The following is an 8,053-nucleotide window of genomic DNA, read 5'->3' as shown; positions in this document are numbered from 1 at the left end:
TCCTCCCTCTACATTATGAAAAAATATTGAAATTATGAGGCGTTTGAGCGGAGTATGAAAACAAATAGCAATTTTACTAAAAATGGAGAACAAAACAGAACAAAACAAGGATCAAGCAATAACACAGAACACGTCACCTGAAATCACTCTTTCACTTCTGTGCCGCCAAGGAGGCAACGCAGCCTCAATTCAATCCTGTGGTCCCCCTGTAGCTGGGGCAGAGTCACGGCTGCGTGAGCGGCAACAATGGTGGTAGCAGCAGCCACATGGGAGTGGTGGCTCCGGGCAGAGACACTGTGGGTCTGGCAGGTGCCACCTGGCACTGAGGTGGCAGTGGGGTGGCTCCAGGGGAAGCAGTCCCAGGAACCAAAGAGGACTCCCAGGTTCTGTCATGTTAGCAGCTTTATTCTGTTAAATTCTCACAGCATATTTCCCAGCAGGAGCCCTCTTCCCTCCCTGCACCCTGGGGGGAAAGGAGGTGTCACCCTGTGCTTCTCCAGAACCACGTGATGGTATGGAGAAATTTAGCTAAACCATAACATGGTGGCACCATCAACATTGCCAATACATTTTTCTCCGTTCTTTCAGTGGCAGAGTGCAGGCTACAGTTTTGCCACAGTTGCCTCCACTACCTGGAGTGGCATCCAGAAAACCTGGAACTGAGTGCCCCAGAGGTGGAAACACAGGCTTACCATCAGCCATGGACTGATCCATACTGCACTGGAACAGGGAGAACCTCTGGAACATGTGCAATTCATTGATGATACCATCATATGACTCAATACAGCAGAAGTCGCTTTTGATAAGGAGAAGAAAATAGCCCATATTCTTCTGAAATATGATTTTGCCATAAAACAAAGTAAGGACATGGGACCTGCACAGGAGATCCAGTTTTTAGGAAAAAAATAGTGAAAAGGACATTATCAGACCTCAATGGATGTAATTAACAAGATAACAGCAATGCCTCCAGAAGAAACAAACACAAGCTTTTTAGGTTTTGTGGACTTTGAGAGAATGCACATTTCAAACTACAGTCTGATTGTCAGCCCAGAAGTAGAACAGTTTCAAACGGGGCCCCGAGAAACAACAAGCCTTTGAATAAATCAAACCGTAAACAGTTCATGGAGTAGCTCTTGGGCTGGTTGGGCCAGAGCAGGACATAAAAAATGTGCTCTATAATGCAGCTGGGGAGAATAGCCCTACCTAGAGCCTCTGGCAGAAAGCACTAGGGGAGACTTGAGGTACACCCTTAAGCTTTTTGGAATTGGGGATACACAGAGGATCAGAGGCCTGCTATACTCCATCTGAAAAAGAAATACTGAAGGACATCTCCTTCTGGCACCCACGACTTCCTGTGTTAGGCTGGAAGTTCAAAGGGAGGGTTCCCTTTACACATATCGTGCAATTGATGCTATGTGGAGTAAGTGGGTTGTACTGATCACACAATGAGTTTGAACAGCGGACACCAGTTATCCAGGAATTTTGGAAGTGAATATGGACTGGCTGGACAGCAAAGATTTCAGGGTATAGCCAGGAGAGAAAGTGTCAGGTTCTGAAAAGGCTTCACTGTACAATTACTACCATAAAATGAAAAGCAATATTATGTCCTGCTCACTGATGGGTCCTGCCATATTGTAGGAAAACAGCAAAGGTGGAACACTGCTGTTTGGAGTCCCAGAAGACAAGTTGCACAAACTGCTGAAGGACACGAGGTGAAGGACACTGCTGAAGGTGAATCGAGTCAGTTTACAGAGGATAAAACTATCCAGCTGTCTTTAGACATTGCTGGATTGAGATTGAATGAGACAAATGGCCAGTACTTTACCTCTATACTGATTCATGGATGGTGGCAAATGCTCTTCGGAAGTAGCTATAGCAATGCAAACAGACCAACCAACTGGCAGCACAGAGGTAAACCCACCAGAGATCCTGAATTATGGTGAGGTATTGCTTCTCAGGTAGACAACTTGGTTGTAAAAGTGTGTCATGTAGATGCTCACATATGCAGAAGTCAGGCCACTGAAAAACATTCGAACAACCACCAGGGGGATCAGGCTGCTAGGATTGAAGTGTCTCAGGTGGATTTGGACTGGCAACATAAGGCTGACTTATTTCTGGCTTGCTGGGCCCATGACACCTCGGGCCATCAAGGAAGAGATGCAACATGCAGATTGGCTTGTGATCGAGGGTTGGACTTACCATAGACACTATCTTCCAGGTTATCCATGGATGTGAAACGTGCTGCAATCAAGCAGGTCAAGCGAGTAAAGCCTCTGTGGTATGGAGAACCTTGGCTGAAATATAAACATGGGCAAAGGCAAACCCATTCATGAGATGGCTTTCAGTCAAGGATCTGGGTGCACTTGATTGGTAATGTGGAAGGACGAGGAACTCTGATGTGCATCTCAAAGGGATTTGATTCTGGCTGAGAATAGCCAATGATCAGCACTGCATGGTGTTAACTGCTGTATAACATTGTATGCCATCACTACTAGGGTTGCTATATGCCGTATCAATGGTATTGAAGTAAAAATTGCCTGGCTTAATGAAAAATGAGTCTTGAAGAAACTGGGCAAAGTGCAGCAATGATAGAACAGTGGTGATGGAACCAAAACCGGCTTCAACATGCAACAATCCAACACCACATACCATCTCTCCAGCCCTAAAAGTCTACTATGACAAATGAAGCCTAAAGTCATGGACCAAATTGGCTCAATGGACATTTTAGAGGGATGATATAGGAATAATATCTGTGTGTATGTATCAAAAGATGGGAAAGGATGCATTGGAAAGAGCATTACTTAAATGGTGTAGAATATTGTTCTGGTTGGATACTGTTCTGTGTTTCGTCTGAGACAATTTTTGCCCTAGTAGCTGGTAGAGTGTGTATAGCTGTGTTATGGATTTAGGATAAGAACAATGTTGATAACACCCTGATGTTTTAGTTAGTGCTACTGCATGAATAATATTTAGCATGCATTAAATATCAGCAACTACATTTTATCAGCTAGTTAAATTGCAAATAATTTGCAGGAGACCTAACTCAAAGTATCTCAAGCTGGAACAAAATGGAAACATAGCCAATGGACCGCACTAACCAAAAAGATCAGATATAAAAACTAATTTCTAATTCTGACTCCAGTGTATAGTCAGATTTACACTGGGGAAAAGTTTAATCACAAGTAGCAATACTATGAAGAAAGCCTATCCAAAGCATTTTCTGTAAGAGTGATTGAACACATTAAAACAGATGTGAAAGGTAGGGTTGTCAGATTTAGGAGATGTCAGGTCAAAAAAACTTGCTCTAGTTTTGAATACAGGGTTTCTATTCTAGTATCCACTGACTTACTAATAGAAAATACTGATTGCACTTTCATTGTATCAGAATATATATTAACATTTGTATAAGAATTTCTTGTTTTTCTTCACATTGAAGTCTTTCTCCCCCAAAGGCATGAAGATATCAAACTGAATATAATTAGCAGTAATATATTTTATTACTGATACAAACTGACATGGTAACCTATCAAGACATTTTTTTTCATGGAAACTGTTGATTTTTTTAGTATTCTAAGAACATTATAACATAAGCATTTAACTTCCAAATTTATCTTCTTTTGCATCCTGTTAACATGGCATGCCAAAGACATACATAGGACTAAACGGAGTCTACTGTAGCCTATCTATTGCTTCCAGGACTTCCAAACTGTCATTAAATAATTCTGTTCCACTGTACAGTGAAGACTTCTACTCAAAACATCAGGTTGTTATTTAAACCTCCACATGTTTCGGTATACAACAGAAGTCTAATGACATAATGCTTATACTGACCACTGCTGCAAAATCTACAAATTTTTTTTAACTTGTTGTTAAAAACATACACACAAAAGGGAAAAATGGTGCTGTATAAATGAAAACTACTTCTGCTTCAATGCCATTTTACTACTTTTTAACAGTTGAAGTCTAGAGTTCTTACACTGAATGTTACTGCAGATGCTTTTTACTCATTATGGATTACATTATTTTTGGTGCTTCCAGGAATAAGAGAAGGATGACGCCTCTTGAACTTGATATCACAGAAGAGTCCTCCCTGTACTTGCTAGGAGACATACAGGATCACAGAAGGGGTTCAGCAAAAGGGGTCCACTGCACACTAACACATGGAAGCCATACAAGGAGTGACTGAGGTCACTATTTGTTCAGCCCGGAAAAGACTGAGGGGAGACCTCATTGCAGTCTAAAACTTCCTGGTGAGGGGAAGCAAAGAAACAGGTACTGATCTCTTCTTTGTACTGACCAGTGACAGGGAACCATATGAAGTTGTGCCAGGGGAGATTTAAGTTGGATATTAGGAAAAGGTTCTTCACCCAGAGGGTGACTGGGCTCTGGAACAGGCTGCCCAGAGAAGGGGTCACAACACCAAGCCCAACAGAGTTCAAGAGGAGTTTGGATGATAATCTCAGGCACATGCTGTGACTCTTGGGGTGATCTTGTGCAAAGCTGAGAGTTGGACCTTATGATCCTTGTGGGTCCCCAGAATATTCTACAATTCTATGTTTCTAACACCTTGTGGTGTTATAAGCCATGTACTTCAATTGCAAATAGAAGAAAATAAGGAGGCTGTCAGGATATCTTCTTGGACCACAGTAGTATATCTTTATTACATGCAAAATTGTTGTGAAGCCTCCATCACTGAAGATACTCAAAACCCAAATGACAAGGCCTGAGCAAGCAGTTCTAGTCGTCCCTGCTTGGAGCATGGAAGCATGGAGGCAACAGACATGCAAAGGTCTGTTTCAACCTCAACTATACTATGATTCTGTGAAATCAATATTAATGAAATACTAATTTTTATATTGATTAATTTATTTATTCTGACTTTTCTATAACTCCTACTTGGAAAGAATTGTATTTTCTATTTAAATGTAGAATCAGAACAGAAGTACAAAAGAAATGTGGTTGGATGAGACTGAAGACTGTTACATTTTAACCAAATTTTAGTGATAGATTCCTGCAACTTTCTGACAACACTCCAAAAAAAGAATCAGTATTGTACAGGTAATCCTTTTAATTTATACTTTCCAAATATTGCCCAGACTTTCCACTATTCCTCATTGATATACTGGTACAGTACCATACACGTGTTGTCTTGAAGTGTGCTTTATGTGTAAGGTGTGTCTATCAGTAAGGTGACTAAGCATTGCCACAGCTTCTTTTGTTTGACACCAGCCACAAGGAACAGTGACATACAACACATACTGTAGACTTGTTGATAATGTGAACATATTTGGAGGAGTTCTCTTTTCCGCTGTCAGAAACAGACATTCATATCTGGGTGACTGAAGTTTTAGCCCTTGCCCATGATATGTTTTCACAGATACTGTAGAACATGATCTTTAGAGTTAATGATTATAAAGGAATTGAATGGGCAGTGAATGAAACAAATGTTCTAGTCATCTAAACATTGACTCTCTGTGCACTTTTAATCTCCACACCTAGCCTTTCTCAAAATCTCTCTTTGCTATTAAAATTATATCCTTGTATTATCTCTCCACTCTTCAGCAATTGGAAAGGGAAATAACTGGCATTTCTATAATACCACAACTAAGAAAAACAAGGTTCAGCTCTGCAATTAGTCATAATAAATAAAAATTGCAAAATCTCTCACATAAAAAATGTTAGGTCCGTATAAAACAATTTTGTGGTTTCCTTTCCTCTGTTGCACAATTACAGAGAGCAGAGTGAAAATGAACAGTCTAAGTTCCTGCTGCCAATTTTCTAAGGGACTGACGCTTATGCAGTTGTGCTGTCTGTGTCCTCTCCAAACACTTTTTAACCTACTGGATAATTTTGACCAAATTTGGCAAGGGTGTGGAAAGAGGAAGCTTAGTTGATAAAAAATACACATTCTTTTCAGTTTTGTGAACACTAGCAGCTGAATAGCAGACAACTGACGTACATTGCTGAATGAAAAAATGCATACTGATCTCAACAGTTATCCTTTCAATTTGGCTAAGGACCTAGTTATTAGCCTGTATGTACTAGGTCTCCAGCTGTCAGGTGCAACAGATTAAATGGCAACCCACAAGGGATCTGAACTCTGGAGTTTTTTACAGAACCAAAGAGATTAGACATTTTATCCTACTTGATTATCTGGCACAATCATTCACTCACGTCACATTCCAACGTCTCAACTTGTCTCCTCTGCCTGTGGTCTGGTATGGGCAGGAAGGTCCCTGCTGCTAATCTGTCATGGTTGGGCAGAGAATCCTGTTGGTTCCTGTTGTGATGCCTCCTGCAGCCTCCAGTCTCAGGCATTACTGGTCAAGGTCTCTCGGTATCCTACAGTGCAGGATCATTCCTCCAAACAGGATTTCAACTTCCTCTTTCAGGGCCCCTTTCCAATTTTTGAGACCACTTCTATTCAGGGATCCTTCTTTTTGGAGCCAGCTCTTCTTTCTAGGCCCTCAATCTCTTGGCTTTCTAAATCCAGATAGTCTATGTGCAGAATTACAATGCATGATCTGCCTCCCAAGTGGTGGTTTTGTCTCTTTATTAATTGGAGGATTCAGAAAATGTCCCTTTTATTTTGTCCAAATTTGCCAAAATTTACAGTCAGCCTGTATGAATTGCAGCTAGCAGGCTGCAATTGATGATGCTTGTGCGTCAGAGTTCCAAAGATTAGTTTCACATATTCATCATGACCTCAACATGAAGCTATACTCTGCCACCTTTTAGCATTCACAATTTATGTTATTTTTTCTTCTGTCCCACCAGCGATCATGTGTGTAGCTGAACCAGTCAGAGCACTGGGCTGCAACACTCTTGCCTCACTGTTAAGGCAAGGTAGTGGAGGAAATGTGGGAAGGTTTAAGAATGTGAACATACTGTAGCAGAGTAACTTCCCATCAGTACAGCATCAGTACATAGTGAACCAGCTGAGATTACTTTTACTGTTCAGGAGCAAATGTTCGAGCTGCATCTGTTCTGCCTGTCACATATCTAGGGGACAAAAACTGATTTCAGTGCAGTGGTATGGAGAAAAAGTATCTAGCACAAGGTAAGTGAGTCATACGATGTAGAAATGGGAAAGAATACACAATTTCAGACTTTCAGAATAAAGATGGCAAGTTCTACCACACTGCTTTTCAGGAGGAACCTAGGAACCTGGTTTAGCAATCTAATCAGAAGTAACTAGCTCATGCAGTGGACTTCAAAAGCATTCTGGAATCAAGAAAAAGCATTTGAATGTGTTAATTTGCTTTATTCTTTCTCCAATTTTAAATAGACATCATAGGAGAACTTCGAATCATAATGTCATATTAATTAAAAAATACTTATCTATTATTATAATCTCTTTGTAAGAGAATGGATTTTGAGGCATTGCAACACCTTGTAAAAATTTACGTCTGCTTTACTTTAAGTTGTTGAGATTTACTTATTTTAAGGAGAACTGTAGTTTATCAGCACTATTTGCTGCAGAACTTTGAGTGCAAAACAGCTTACAGCTTTGAGAACTCAAAAAAGGTGGAATGTCTCTAAAATGTGAAAACTCAAGGACAGTTTCTTTGATTTTTGACAGATGGTATATCTAATTGGCAATGAGTACAGCATAAAAAGTGGCACTATATCCCTAAAAAGGAGAAAGATCCATGTCATGGTGGTGGGACAAGTGAGAGGATGAAAAAGATCAGGAGAATAACTCATCTGAAACATTTCATAGCTTGATTATTTTCTTCAGACTCCAGAGCCCCTATTCCCCAAGAATTTCTGTGCATCTGATAAAAAGGAAACTTCAGGTGGCAGATTTGCAATTGGAAAGGACTTCACTAGTGTTTTCTAGAGTTTGGTGTTCATTTCATTTACCATTAGTTTATGTAAGCAAAAGGAGCATGTAGTTATTTAGGCATATAGTTTAAATGATTCTGGTGACAGTGCTGATTCTGTCACCTCACAGAAGAGCTCCAAGGACCCTTAGTGTAGGCTGTCTTGTATGTCACTGTGGAGGTCATCAGTAGCAGAAAACAGTACTTTGGGCCTCTAGGTTTAATGT

Source organism: Neopelma chrysocephalum, unplaced genomic scaffold (assembly GCF_003984885.1).
Source record: "Neopelma chrysocephalum unplaced genomic scaffold, ASM398488v2 Primary Assembly neopelma1_96814, whole genome shotgun sequence".
NCBI classification, from domain to species: domain Eukaryota; kingdom Metazoa; phylum Chordata; class Aves; order Passeriformes; family Pipridae; genus Neopelma; species Neopelma chrysocephalum.
Note: the sequence above shows the minus strand (reverse complement) of the source record.